We start from the raw sequence: 16,255 nt of genomic DNA, 5'->3' as shown, positions 1-16,255 counted from the left end.
GACCATGCCAACACTCCAAGGTTGAGAATTTTGCCTTTCTCCAGTTACTGGAAATTTCTCATACTCTCAATGACAGCAGCCTTGCTAAGACTTTGCCCTCTTCTCTTAGCTCCACTGAACAGAGCTAAGTGGATCCAACGGACTTACATGGGCCCAGCTAGCTTCATGTAACCTCTGACTCAGTTCTCATCCACTGTTTATAATTCATCACCCACAGCTAGGCACGGGGAGCTGAGAGACCTTGTTGGTGAAGTGAAGCAGAGCAGACACAGAATATCTCAACCTTATATGAGCCTACTATCACTAAGTCAACTTACATATTCAGGAATAGCCCGAAGTTCTCCTGGTTCAGCTTTAGTACAAGAAAAAAGAAAAAGCTCTTTTTATCACAGATATCCTTTGACAGGATAACTAACCTAAGTGAGTTTTCACTTTCCCAATGACACCTTTTCATGCTTGGGCAATGTTTCCAAACTCTTCATAGCCCATCTTTATTTCCAAATCTTCACTGCCTGTAAGTAAGGCTTTGTCCATATTCTCAACCAGATCAGGTGCTCTGTGAAGATGGCACCCTGTTTAGTCTGTTATGATCCTCTCTTTGATCAACAAACTCATCTTAACAGGTTTATCTTGTCCAGTATAAACACTATGCACATTTGAACTGCTTTTTCCCAAGGAAGGCAATGCCATGCCTCGTCATCCTTGCTTGCCCATCCTGAAGAGCCTGTATCCACTGTGCTACTCAATAAAATCATATCCCCCCCAGAGCTTCTGGATAACTTTTCTGGTCCCTCAGCAAAACAGCTACTAGAGCTAGAGAACACCTGGAGAAGGACAAGAAGGCTGATAGAGCTTACAACACGTTTTATATAGACAATTATTCACTAGTCACCTTGAAAAAAAAAAGACAACTTGTCCAAAGAGAAACAAGACAGAAGTCTTCAGAAATGTAACAGCAGTCAACTTTTGTCTTGTCTACTGGCTGACATGAAGGTCACCAGCAAAAGCTAGTGAGAGCAAGATCCATAAACAAAAGAGGCAGTTCTTCAGGTAGTACAAAGCACCACTACAGAATTCCTACACAAAGGACACTGTGAACAAAAAAAGACTGCAATGCTGAAGGGAGACAAGTGCATAAAAGAGAAATCCAGGGGCATTATCCACCGAAACTGCAAAGGATCAAGAAACAATCTCCCAAGATTAAAGCAGCTGAAGGTTCTGATTTGATTTTTGAGCAGAATAGTAAATTATTCTGTTTGTATTTCTCTGTGAGCATGCATTTGTGTCAGGCAGAACACTAATCTAAATAGATTTGGCCAGAAGTGCAACACCCATTGTTATAGAAACAATTCACTCACTGGAAGTGCTTCGGCAGGTTAGTGATCTATTAAAAATGGGTATTAAGCATCTCACTTGATTCCTCTGAAAATCATAGTAAGAAAAAATATGCTGAATTTGCTTACTGTAAATAAATAAAAAATAAAAAACACTGAATTCCAGATTGAGCCACAGATATTTGTGGTTTTGGTTGATTTTGAAAGTATCTACAAAAACATATATGGATTTAAAAATGCATCATATGATACTAGAACATTATACTCCACAAGACAAGTTGCAGTATCTGTACTCACCTATTATATCTTTTTAAAAGATGAAGTTTTTTTCTAACTAACTGATAACAAGATAGGTGATAACTACATAGGTAGTTGAGCTAAACAATTATTCCAAGTCAGCAACCAGCTATACATGCACAAAGAAATAGACTGAAGAGCACATATACTGACTATTAAGTAATAAATCTCAAAACAAATGCAGAGGCATCCACATCACACCTTTCCCTTTCCCGTTTCTCAAGTTTAATTCTCTACCAGTTATTTCTTCTTCTGTCCTTACTTAACTATACTTCCACATAGCTATGCTAGTAAGCACTCCATGACTGAGAGCACCTCATTTCCCTGACCTAGTCAGCCACCACTTTCCTATCCCTTGCATACGTTGCTTTTAATATAAAAAGTCTGTTCCTCATCCCTAATCCAATTTGCATGCTTTTTGGCATTCACAGTTGTCACTGATGTCAGCACGAGCTGCAGGCACTCAATATCTTCAAAGATTCAACTTCTTGTCTTCAACAACTTTTTAATAAAAAAATCATTAAAAACTCACAATTTGAAGCCTTACTTGGTTATGCTGTAGTACTTTATAAACTTCAGCATGTAAAGATGCGCAGTAAATAAAGTAGTACTCAAGAATGTCTCACACAATGCCCTAAACTTCTTAGGAAAATAGATCTCTCTAGTTATTCCCTTAAGATAACTCACATCATGTTAAATACAATGAGGAGCTGATCAAAGGTGGTGCTTACCTGAATGACAGCACTAAACCAGCACGTATTTCCCACATTCTTCAATCCCACTGGACAGTTGTCTTGTCGCTTCCGATCATAAGGGTTTGGAGAGTCACTCCATACCTCTGGATGCGTCCTCTTTAAACTTGCTTTATTTTCTGCAATACTGGCTTCTAGAACTCTTTGGGAACAGAAGGAAGGGGAAAAAAAAAAGTGAGCCAAAGCAAAAAAAGAGATGTAGTAAAACACTTTCTTTACTAAAACAGCCATCTTAATTGTATCATTTGATAACTGATTGTACTGAACTTGATTTGAAAGTGGATTTACACACAATCTTATGGCTTCAAAAACAACACTATTTTACAGTTAGATATATTACAATAATTGTTACGTTCTGGAAAAGTAATTGCAGTGAGTGAGTGAGTCTACTACAAGAACTATCAATACAATAGGCCATATTTGTAAGTCATTAATTATTTAAGAATCTGATTCAATATAATGGTCAAGAAGAACTTTCAGGCAGTACTATTACTGTTGCACTTTCATTTATAAATGCTTCATTGGTACATAGAGCACAAAGTCATCAATATTTATTTTACTGACAGGAAACAAAAGCTACCTAGGTAAATTTCAAAAAATGGACAACCTATTTCCAGTTTTATGCCATAGCATTAATTGCTTTCCATAGCAAATAATTACTTTATAAGCCACATTTACAGAATGCCCTTATTTTACATGACAAGATCTGATAGGCATTATGCTCCCAAACTCAGGCTTCACTTAATAAAGCATTTTCATATCAGCACACATCCTTAGACAAGCGCCTTAAAGGTAATTTGTGGTAACTATGCATTCTAAATTGAAAGACAGAAATAGACACATTCAGGTCTTAAAACAATGTCTCAAAATCTTAAGCAAAGTTCCCTGGCAGAAGACATCAGCACTGCTACTATTCCTAACGATCACGTCCAACAATACACAAAAGACTGAGCTGCTAAGGAACTACTAAGTCTGGCAAGCACAGCATTTCAGGAGCTGTATAACAAACACATACATAGTCTGTGCAGCTTGAAGGATTGCCCTCTTTGGTTCTGGGCTTACTAAATCTCAAAGAAAGGACAGGCTTAGGCTAGGTTCTGACTGAAGTTCCCAACGGACAACAACTTGAACGTATTATTAAAAACAGATATTAAAAATAATAAACTGTAATAGAAAACGCAAAAGAGCAGGAAAAAGCTCACACTACACAGCCATCAGTTTCCTAACTGTAACATTTTTTTGTTGTTGTTTAAAGCAACGTTCTTGTGAAATTAGCAAAAGATATCTGGCAAGATATACGAGAATAATTAAGCATGAAAGGACAAAACTTGACAAAACATGGCAAAAAAAACATCCTTCATTCAAAAAGTGTCAGACAGCCAGCATCTCTCTGCTTTGAGTTAAAGTTATTTGATGAGGATATTAAAATCAAAAGACTTATGTATTTAAAATAATTTCTCTTTCAGTAAGAATATCCAAATTCTCGTTTAAACTAAACCGAGGCGATCTTAAAAACTGCCTACATGACTGACAGACTGAAACAAATTCAGAATAATTTTTCAATAGGATCAAAATACTTTCCATACTAATGCATGTAAAGAGTCAAACATCTTTTCCCTCCAACTTCAATAATATTTCTAGATAAAAGTTCTGAACATACATATTCTCAAACTGCTTACAGAGCACTAAGACTAGGCAATTCAATTGATAAATGATCCTAACAGTAACCTCTTTCTTGTATGTTTTAACATTTTTTATTATTATAGCAATTGAGGGATTTCCTCAGTTCTAGATCCCCCTCAAATCTGATTTCACATTTTAATAACATAGCTGATTCCCATTTTTCCTCATGTTTACCTAAAACATTATTTGTCTTCAAAGAAAATAAGCAATTGCTGTACATTCTATAACGTCAAATTTTTGGGGGGCCACAATGATAACTATGATACAAACTGAAATAAAAGTGAGCATATTCAAGTGGAATCAGGTGATCAGCTCAAAAGCTACATCAATAAATGCACTTCCCAGTATAGTAAATATGCTTCTTCTGTTTTATAATAACATTCACTAAAACCGAAACAATGAAGTCCTGATTTGAGATTCTACCTTGACAAAATATCTTATTCATGCTTTGCTCTTCAACAAGATGAATAACTTTACAGAAAGCTAGCACGAGGATTTAGCAATTCATCAAACAGCTGAAATACCCTCTCTACAACCATAAAAGATCACAGCAGCTGTCACCAGCAGCAGAGTCATCAACTATGTGCAACAAATGGTATGTCTCTAACTTCACAGGGCCAAATTTTGGAATCGTGTTCAGAGGGTAACTTTCAGATGGGGGTTAGTTAATGCCAGGCTTTGCATGAGACTTGAAAGCAGTGTTTATTTCTCTCAGTAACAAGCTAGGTATAGCTAAGCTGATTTCCAGAGTCATTTGCGTGGGGCTAGCTAGATAATGCAGAAAACCAAGGACAAAATGTGTCCATGGGATAAAAGTTCAGCCAAACTACTTTGAGGAAACTCACTAAGCATGCTGAAGAGAAGTTCACTAGCAGGCTACTGAGCAAAAAGACTGTATCTCTCTTATAAACTTAACCTCAACCCTCACATGTCCTCACGGATAGAAGTTCCACCTTCTATTCGTACAGACAATGCACAGTACAGAGTCCCCATCAGTTTACATGACCATGCAAAAAAATAATAATAAAATGCTCAGGGATTGCATGCATCCTTATGCCCTCATAGTACAGGCTTTCATTTTTACAAGGTTGCTACTCTAGGCACAATGCACATGTCGGCTAATTTCTCCTTCCTATCACCTTACTGACTTCCCCAGTAAAGCCCCATCTGGCCAGCGTCAAACTCCTTCAATCCATGAAAAACCATACAAATAGGAAAGGCTTTTTCATACGTGTAAATACGCTGAAAATTCAAAGTTCCCTTGGAGATTAAAAGGAGAACAGTAAGTAGCTCTAAACACGTCATGTATAAGATGTTCAGCTTTTGGACGCTCGGACATTTCAGCTGCACTCCTCTTAACACCTACATAGTAATCAGATCTGTCCTCATTAAGCAACACAAGGCAATTACATAGAGGAATTACAACATTAATTACACAATTCAAGAAATTCCATTATGGCTCCCTCAGAAACTTTAACAAAAGTCAGATTCCCAAACCAGAGTGAATAACTTTGAAACGAATTTCTCCACAACTAAATTATTTATGTATGCACGCATCCTGCATTATTAAAAATATTCCTGAGATCCTATTTGATTTCTGTTTCTATTTAACTAAATGGAGAAAAAAAAAAAAAAACAACAAATAGCTGCAGTTTGACTTGTTTACAACCATGCTGTTCTACTTTTTGTGTTCCAAAGTCCTGCACAGATATTGTGCTTTCTATTGGAATGCCAACATTCTTCTGTGGGGTGTTAACTAGGAAATCTTTTTCTTCTTACTATTATTTTTTTTGAACAGTCTAATCTTCTACCCTTAATGAAACTGATTTGATGGTTCAGAGCAAAAATTTGTTTCTTGTTTTTGTACAATTTTGAAATATTTGCCTTCAACTCAGGGTGTACCCTGGCATGTAAGTGAATTGATCTAGTACCTTAATGTTGCCAAAATCCCACATTCACACTCCTCTATGTTTCCATTCAGAAATGAAGTCTCATCCCTTTTCTCAAGACATGACATGCTTTGAACCTGTTCCTGGGTATTCTTGTATGCTTTTGGAGCTGGACTGGTACAACAAATGCTCCAAAGAATACTACAGCAAGAATAGAAGATGTGTTACAAGTGGTATTCCATAAACCCTTTGGTAGAAACAAGCTCTTAAACTGGCACACAGTTTGCAATTTTGCCACCAAATAGACCTTTCTAACAGTTTCATCAAAATAAAAGACCAACATTTTTCTCTCTCTATAACTGAAAAGTATCTACATGCTTTTGTACATTATGCGTGGAAAAAGAAGTCGTGCTACTTCACAATCTTCTATAAACAGAAAAAGCACACTATAATTTAAGTTGAATAATTAGTTGTGGGGTAAGCAGGTAAGACTAAAAAGGACTTTTTAGTCTGAGAAATGAATAACAGTGGCTAAAGGAAAAAAAAAAACAGATCTTCTAGGCACACATGAAGCAAACAGCAGAAGCAGTCAAAAGCTTAGGCAGGTTAAAAAAAAAAAAAGACTTCCATGTACAGAAATAGGTCCATATTTCTGAGTGTCTGGCTAAATCGTAAGTCCCTAATTATGACAATTCTGTCCTTCAAAAAGGAACATATAAGAGCTGCATTTCTGGCTCAAAACTGGAATGAATGTTTTCCATTATCTTGAACACATGCATATCTTGAAAAAACTACCCTTTAAAATTTATTCCAATTATTAATGAGAATATAAATCTCTCTCATCCCACTTTTCTTTCCAAAAATATCTAACACTAAATTCAAATAACTATATGCTTTTTGTCACAAATATCAGGGCACACTTTGTTGGAATGCTTATTCTCAGAATTAGTGCATTATTTTTTCAAGAGGAAAATGAAAATGACTCTGAATAACTCTATCCATTTAAGTCCAATTCTGAGAATATGGCTAACCATTTTGTCTGCCTAATACAATCTACTGAGGAACAGAATTATCATGGTAAATTTGCCCCATGTAATTTTTTTTTTTTTTAAACAAGCAAGCAGTACTTAATCTTCCAACCCTAGGATCAAATCATTGCCCTTTTTCCAGAGAACAAGGCCAGCCACAGATGAAAAAAAAAAACACTCTTCACACACAACCTTACACTCAGTCCAAGTATCAAATATTTCATAATTATATCTCTATTTATATATAAATACACACTATACAAAGACATTGTAAAATTTACTCAAGGTTAACTTGCAGACTCTCATCATTCCAAAGCTGCAAAAGTTAAGTTCATAAAACTTTAAAACAAGACATTAACTTCACATAAATCTAATAAATTCTACTTGTTAAAGTAGTATCATACTTTATTGGCTAAAAATATAGCAGCTGTTCTTAGTGTACTCAAGCCATAGCATTACAACTCCCACTCCCAAAGCCACAGCCATACCAGAGGTAAGAAAATGTTACTATAAAATGAGCAGTGTAACAAACAGGGTAGAGTATTTATTAGCTTTTTAAAAATGTTTTATTTTGTCTGTTTTTCATTGCATGTTAGCTGATGTAAAAGAGAAACTTTTTAAGTCCTACTTAAATATGACCACATACCCTCAATCTCCATTCACTTCCTCAAAATTTAAACAAATACATCAACATGATAAACATACTATTAACTCCTAACCCACACATAATAGACTATTTTCCAGTTTAGAACATACAATATATTAAAGCAACATCCTGAAGCCAGGCATATAAGTAGCACAAGTGAAAACAAACAAGTTATTCTTTGTTAAATTAAGAAGAAATAAAAAAGCAATACAGGCCAATCTCCAACTCTTTAATTTAATTTCTGCTTTACATAAGTTGTTTGTTTACCTGCTAATGGCTTGTTCCTCATCTGTTATTCCAGTCTCCCTGAATGCCCTGTTTGATTCCTCCAAACTCAAGGCAATTGCCCTCTGAAGATCATCTTTATCATCTCCAGTGAGATCAATCACATCTGAAAAGCAAAACTATCTTTCTCAAAATTAAACGTGAAACAGAATGAAAGGCAAGTCTTACTGTAGAGGAGACAAAACCCCCAGGACTGCTGAGCTATATTTGAGTCCACCCCTCCTGTGGTCTGCTCTCTTCCAACAACTAACCATGCCAACCACCTCAAAACCAAAGAAAACCTCAGCTCAGTTTGCTCTTATTAGGACGTGACAGTCAACAGTCATTCTTCCTCGCTGTTTTATGAAACTTAAATACCTGTTGTTTCTGAAAGCCCTTTCAAAGAAATGCACTTAAGTGTATTACTTCAGCTACCATGATCAGTTTCTTCCAAGTCACATATGGTGAAAACCACCTTCTCTTTAAAAATGATACCTGAGCTGTTTCCTTCTCTAAGAGGAATGTGTGCCTAGCTTTTCCAAAATACAGGAAGAAGCCCCAAATTCTACAAGTGTTTCCATACACTGGGACTTATACACAGTTTCACCACATGTGGGAGAGTTCCTTTCTAACATAATTCCTGTCTATTCTGTCCATGTATCCATTTTCTAAATTTATTTAAATCTAATTTATTTCTGTCAGAAGTATCCTTCTCAACAGGGAAAAACAAGAGAGTAAACAAAGAAATCAAAGAAAGGATCTATACTTGGAAAAGCGCAGAATGCTGGATGGGTTACTAACCAGGGAATAAACTGAAAACAACACTATTCTTACCTCCTCTCCAGTTCAGATTAACTAAAGAATCAGATCCTTACACCTTCTGCACAACATTTCCTGGAAGTGGTAAAAGCTTGTTTTCCCCTCCGGAATGAAAACGAGCGTTACCGCCCAGATTACACCTCTAAACCAGGCATTCCCCAGCTGGGCACCGAGGCACTTCTCAGCACAGTCAGGGCCAAGAGGATTGCCTGTCAGCTGTAGGAAGCCTTCAGAAAAAAAACAAGGTCATTAGTTACCCTGATTTCAAGGGCCAAAAACTGCTTTTTGCAAGTCATCCAGACAGAAAGAGAGAGGAAAATGCAAAAGTGACTTTCAGGTGTGGTGGCAGACAGAGGTACACAGGGAGTTGGCACCCTACTGTTTTCCTTCCCTACTCAAGGCCAAAGTTTATCTAAATAGCCACAAAAGAGATTGCTCTCTAGCCTTGGGTTTCAGTGTTAAAAGTTGAAAGACTACAGGAGGAAGAGAAACCTGTTCAAAGTCAATGGCTAATCATGAAGAGATGAATCAATTCCCAAAGACCTTCTCTGTTTAGATCATTTTTTTTCCTGGATGGATCAACCGGCTGAATAGACAGCTTGCACTGTTTCTCCATGCTTAATTTTCTCTGACATTTCTCATACTGAACTCATGACACAAAAAATTATAATTGTGCATTAATAGAAAACGGGATGGCGTGTCCTCACAGAAAGCTGAAACTGAGGAGAAGTTGGAAAATTAATTTTTCTGTTAACAGCAGCATCTTTAAAATTAGTTTCAACTTAGGCCTTTCTTCCCCCAAACAATGATGACTGAATATCAATTTCACTTAGGGAGCAAAGAAAGCCCTCTTACCTACAAATTAAACCATGAAATCTATCATAATCTGAAAGTATGAAAAAACACTAAGACCACACTTTATAATTTCGTTCTTACGGTTTATACAGTCAGCTCAAACATTCCAGCATGTTAAAAGGATACTTGAATTCAGATGTCTGAACTTCTCCTTCTTAAATACTACAGGAATCATCAAGAGAAGTCAGACCCACAGGAGTTTTGATATGTGAGCTGTCATGGTGAGAACAAAGCAATCCAGACTAAAATAGTACCTCAACCTGGGGCATATACAAGCATTCCTTTGCTCTACAACCTATGAGCAGAAGCAAGTATAGAAAGGTCAAGAGCAATGATAGTGTCCTGTGATTACGGATGCTACCTATTATGCTCTAAAATGCACTGCTTACATTCTAGTTTCTACACATTCACAGGTAGTTCCACATGAACTGAAGAATTCCACTGGAGAATACCTGTTTTTCTAAGAGTTACAGTAGTGGTCACAACCGAACATGAAATAAGCACCCATGCTGGTGATGAAGCAGGGCTTATGAAGAAGAAGAATCTATTAGCTAACCTTTTCTAAAGTAAGAGTGATGAAACTTTTATACAACAATAAAGAAGATGGACAGTGTTTTCCACAACACATAACACAGCTGAATATTTTGCAAAAGCTCGCGCTGTTATAAAAATCAACACAGGAAAATCTAGCAAGGTCAAAACCAACTCCAGCTTCCATTACTTTTCCAATTTCTTTGCAATTCCCCAGCTCCTCACTCTTCATTAATTTATACCACAATCTTATGTGCTAAAAACATTGTTGCATTCATATTAAAGAGATTATATCTTTTAAACATTAAGGCCCCAAATCCCTGACTTCCACTTTCTTTCAGAAAGTCAATCAACGGAACAGTTTTCTTTGGCATGCAGGGATTGGAGGAGGATTCCCTCCAGAAATGTTAGTCTTGTGTATAGAGCGTTCATGATTTGCATTAAAAAAAGACAATATGGCAAAGATCTGCTGCCAGATACTACTGTGATCAGTGCAATTGTTGTATGTCACACAGAATTTCCCTACTGTTAACTTAAGACAGAAAAATAAGCTCAGTGTCAGATGATCCTTGGTAGCCTACTGCATGTAAGCTCTTAGATTGTAGCAAATGTAAAATAAATGGAGATTTAGGCTAACATATTTCAGCTTGTGTGCTGTTCTTGGGGCACATTCAAGATCTTTTTCAACATCTCAGCTGACACAGTAACTCATTAAGCTACAACAGCTCAAGTATGACTCGAATCCTAAAGTGTAAACAAGAGATATCTCAACAGAAGCCATAATAGAAGGGGAACAATCTGAAACTAAACTCCTCTTTAAAAAAAATAATTAATTTTTAAAAAAAATCAGTTTACATAATAGCACAGTTTGCATCCTTATCAGCAAGTTATAGACTACACGCATGTACTTGTAATATTTGAAATTCACACAGGCTTGTTGTTGCTGTTGATCTGTTTTAGTAACTTTATGTTTTGTGAACTCTTACAGAGAGATTTTATTTAGTGAAAACATGTCCAGTTTTCAGCAGTTAAACCTATATAATCATTTGGTCCGAAGGACAGATTTTATAAAAGTATAAAGAAAAACAACAAGAAAGCCAAATTCAGTCACCGGGCTTTCAACTTGATTTTGTTTACCCCTTTCCATGAGGCCAAAGAACACCTCAGTTCTCAGCAGCTTACACTCATAAAGGTACTTCTTACTGTAAATCACCACCTTTGAAAATGCAAACATTCTTAATCAAGCCACAACTACTAAGCAAACAAAGACAGTTTGCTTCTCAAAAAAAAAAAAAAGAACCTTTATGAAAGGAAAAACTGCACATCAAAACAGTTCAGCTTAGCATATTTATGGTGTTTATCCAAACCAAATTAGCATGTAGAATTAATAAGCTGTTCTATTAAGTGAGGTATTTTTGTTCCACAAAAGTGTTATATAATGACGTATACTTCTGGTCCATAAAGCCAGCTTATAATTATACAAAGCAATGCTGAGCTGTGTGTTGAGATTTGTGACAAAAATACATATATAGTAAATGCACACATCCATATACACATATATCAATCTTTTTGATAAAACCTTGCCATTCTGCTTACTTGGGAAGTTTTTTCATAATTTAAATAAATGCTTCTTGCTTAGTAATTGCCTAGGCCATTAAAATAATTATTGTCTTATAGGCTTATTACTTGCACCAGGAGGAGACTGAGAATAAAAACTTTGAATTTAAGTAGGCTGGGAAACTCAGCATGAGGGACAGGTTTGGAGTAGCAATTAAACATGAGGACAAGCAATAAACGACAGTGATGCAACTGCAAGCACAGGGAGAGAAAAATGAAAGGACAGGCCTGATGGGTTCAACAGGCAGGTGCCAAGTAAAAAATCCTGCAAGACTGCAATTTCAATTCACTGTCGTTGTAAGAAGAAAAAGTAAGAAATAGAGATTACTTTATTTTCACTTACAGAGCTAAGCAAGATACATTCTACAGTCTATTACGCAACATTAGGCATCATGATGGACATAGGTTCCTAAGAGAAGATTAAAGAAATTTAATTGTTTGTACAGGCCAATTTCTGTTAAAACTGGATGGGGCAAGAACACACAGCACCCTGGCTTAGCCAACCCAAACAGCTCTGACAAAAAACTGTCTATCTATGAAATGAGTAGCAAATATGAACCATTGCTGTCTCACAGCAATTTCTTCATCTCAGATGCTCCTTCCATCCTTACTATCAGGATGACAGCACAGTGAACTGATGATTCTCACACCAGCAGAAATGGGAAAGAGAGACATAGCCACAGTGCAAAGGAACAAGTGAATCAGTAAGATGAAAAGAGAGCCTGAAAAGGCTCCTGACATTTTAAAGCAGGGTATCCTGCCACACCATGTTGGAGACATTACCAGGAACCTGAATAGGAGATGACACAAATAATCCCTGAAATAGATGGAAGTGTCATGAAGACACAGTGATATCCAAGTTGGCTATGGTTATAGAATAAAATAGTATAAAATTCTGCTCACAGAAACAGTAAAACACATAGCTACAGAATGGGGATTGACTAGGACTCATGTCAAGAAGAACTTAGGAGCTACAGCTCCTAACTTTCACCTTGCAATTCACATCATCACAGTATTGAAAACACGAAGTGTTGCACTGAGATATAATAGAATACTTATATAGACATTTAGACAAATTATTGCATTTTTTATAAGAACTCATTTGCAGTCTTGGTTTTTGTTCTGAGTGCAGCATTTTAAGAATAATTAGAGAGGATCTATAAAGAGAAGCAAAAAAAATGGCACTAGGCAAAGAACGTGGGCAATGGTTTGGAAAACTTGGGCTCTTCGTCTTAATTTAAGGAAACTCAGGACACCAAGATCTATCATCTCAAGCCATGAAACATCTGAGCTAAGACAAAAGTGATAAACTGTACTCTGATCTCCACAGGAGATATCACAACAAGCAAAAGTGCTAAATCTGAAGGAAAAGAGGAAATCAAGTAAGATATTAGACGTCAAAAAGGTCTGTGAAACACCAGAACGTGCTGCTCTGAACTTTTCAGAGTCTCTAGAACACAAGAGCTATTAAGAAACAGGTTATATAAACATCAGCTGAGTGAATGACTTTCTGAAACCAGCACAAGGAACGTGAAGATTAAAAAAAAAAAAAAAAAAAAACAGGTCCCTAGAATCAATTAATTCTACAGTTCTCTAGAATTGGTGTGTGTGGCATTTCACAATTGTACGATGTCCTTATGGAAGGGCTTCAAGTTTTTTGTCTTGCCTATAGAATGGGCAATTCATTTTTTTCAACAAAAAATTCCTGAATTTTCGAAAGAAAAGTGGAGGAGAATTTGTCCTGACCTCGCTTTATTCAAAGACAATACTTATGCCTTCTTTTTATTCTGCTGCTTCCTTTAACCCTGGGTTCTGCAAGTTTTTCAAACAACAAGAAGGAAAATTGATATATGTTTGGCAATGCAATAGTTATAATGCGCAGCCACAGATGGAAATTCACTGAATTAATGCACATAATAATTTCTAGAGAGGAGAAAATATTGGAAAGTACTACTTTACTATTTCTTTTGTTTTAAGTAGGGTGCCTAGGATGTACACAATTAAGGAGAACATTAAAATGATCATAGATTAAAAGCTGTTCCCATGTATATTGCAATTTAAGCACTTTCTGCTCTCTAACAGATTGCAGAGTAATACCACCTTTGCAAGTGGATCAGATGAAGCACGCATCATTAGACACGAAAAAGCTGCACTTGCAGGTGCTTGCACATACTGTTTTGAACAAGCAAAAAGGCAAGTATCCTGAATATCAATGACTGTGCAAGTCACTCTTGGATTTTTAAAGAGACTAAATATTTATGCAAACCATTTTCCACACATTTCACAACTGCTGAAATGATACATAAGCTAATAACTAAAAACAGTTTTCTTTATACCTCCTACCATGTTGAATGCAACTTAAGTGCTCAGCTGAGTGACCACCATCAGTTTTTGAAAGAGCCAATGCAGCACAATCCAGGCTGATTGTTAAAATATGATTTCCTGTTATATATACTTTTATTTTACCCCTTAACTAAGTAACCATTACAAAGAAACATCAGCCAAGCCCACTGAATACTTCAGATATGCTTTTTATGCAATGCATATGTTCAAAAATTTCCATTAGTGGCTAGAGGGTTTTTTTGTGGTTCTTAAAAAAAAAAAAGAAGCTCTGATATTTATCTGTTACTGCCTCATCCTCAGTTTGAATGATCTAACTTGGTGGGACTGCAAACCTAGGTGACTCATAACTTCCTAAGTGCCAAATACATGTACGTAGTTAAGCAGTAAGGAATGATAAGATGAGTTATAATTATCTTCATGCAATTATACTTATGTGAGATAGTAAAAGGGAGTCAAATTTAAAAGGCAAGATACTGTCAGCAAGTCTACATAGTTTCTGAGATGTGGTAATAGCATTCTTTTTAGAAGGGAGTGTCGATGGCTGAAGCCATCATTACTGAATATTTTCCCATTCATATCCAGCCTTCTGCTCTCTTCTCTAATCCATAGTCTTTCACCATACTCCCTAACTTGGCACCACCAACCAATGTAGAGCTCTGAAACTTGTCCATCTTAAACATGCTACATTTTTGAAATTCATAATCAAAAATAACTGCAGGCAAGTAAAACACAAGGAGAAAAATGCAAGTTTCTACAAGAAGTTTTCACTAGAACTCTGCTCTACAGACGGAGAGGAGCTACATAGTCAGATTGGTTTAGACTTCGGCTCTGTTTTAGATGTTTAGTTATTGCCTCCAGGCCCCCCTAAAGTGAAGAAGAGTTGGCCAAGATGCCTTGACTACTGGCCTGCAGTCATATTTAATAGTAAAAAATTCAGGTCTGCTTTCAGCCCTCTAGAAAACAGATTATCCTGAAATCCAGTTTGGAATCTGCAACTAAAGGCTTGTTCTTATCAATTTGACCATCAATCATGGTTAATGTTGACTCTGCAAGATCAGCTTTTCCTTGTCTTATATACCATGCCACTTCATACCTTTATTAAGATTGAATAACACATTACGTGTTGTCAAAGCTAAATATTTTTATTAGAGGGATTAATATTAAATCTAATCAAATGCAGACTGCAAGAGATTCCAGTTTAGTATTCCACTGCTACAGTAGATCTTCATTACTGGAGACCACGTCAACAGTGTTAAGTCCATAGAAAATAGTCTCTGCTTACTCAACTGATTTTCAGACACAACAAATTAAGCAGATATGGGACATAATGTGTGTTTTCTTTTTAAAAGTGAGGGGATTTTATACAGAGATTCTAGTAATAGCAACAATTGAAACACAGCTTTCACAACTGAGATGTTGAGAATAAACTCAACTCTGGTTTGCAAGAATAACTGGTTTTAAAAAAGGAGTTTCTTCCAAGGTGTCAAGGACTAAAAGAAATTGTACCATGAGCAATGAGTTTCAAATAAACTTAAAAAAAACAACAACAACAACAACAGTACTACAACCAGAGCCAACCCGTTAATAGTGAAATAAAGGAAGAAAGTCCTGCTGTGCCTGAAGCTAAATATTCTGCTAATTTCATAAAAGCTACATAGATGTACTACCCACATAATCAAAGGATTAATACATATTTTAACTAAAAATATTGTATGGCAAGGTTTAGAATTTTGGGAATGAAATACAGCATCAAGAAACTTAGCTTTTACAATCCTTCTGCAAAACTTCAAGTGTGCCTTATACAGAACAAACTTAATATGCAGGACCACAACAACACAAAGCTTCTCCTATCAGTAGTTTCTCATCACCACTGTATAAAATGTACAGTTACTTTGATGTCTCTTTCTTAATTTTTCTCCAAGAAATTATCTATGTACCTACCTAAGCACAGACACTGAATCTACAAAACTCAGAAAAACAGTTCTGTGAGACCTCACATATCAGTGATGTTAAACTGCTTAAAAAGAAACATTTTTAATATTGATTTCACATACTGAATACCTAGTCTTTCACTGCAAAATGCCAGTCTAAATGCAAATCTGAACTCACACTGGTCTCTTTGGCAAAGTCACCCCTGCCAGAGCAAAGCTACTCTTAAGCATACTAGGAAACACATATACAGACTCTTCTAAACATT

General features: G+C 36.2%; 1 protein-coding gene across 2 annotated transcripts in view; it reads right to left on the bottom strand.

Annotated features, from left to right (window-relative positions):
• Nucleotides 1-8,027, bottom strand: part of USP25 (ubiquitin specific peptidase 25) — a 62,707-nt gene extending 54,680 nt beyond the window's left edge. For both annotated transcript variants that reach the window (XM_031556633.1, XM_031556634.1), the window contains exons 1-2: nt 7,897-8,027; nt 2,363-2,525 (exon numbers count right to left, since the gene is read on the bottom strand). The gene's annotated coding sequence lies outside the window, so the exon portion shown is untranslated. The remainder of the gene's footprint in view (nt 1-2,362; nt 2,526-7,896) is intronic.
• Between the last annotated feature and the right edge of the window lie 8,228 nt (nt 8,028-16,255).

The sequence above is a fragment of the Meleagris gallopavo genome, chromosome 1 (assembly GCF_000146605.3).
Source record: "Meleagris gallopavo isolate NT-WF06-2002-E0010 breed Aviagen turkey brand Nicholas breeding stock chromosome 1, Turkey_5.1, whole genome shotgun sequence".
In the NCBI taxonomy this organism is placed as follows: Eukaryota; Metazoa; Chordata; class Aves; order Galliformes; family Phasianidae; genus Meleagris; species Meleagris gallopavo.
The sequence above is the reverse complement of the archived record's forward strand: the minus strand, read 5'-3'. Positions and strand labels throughout refer to the sequence as shown.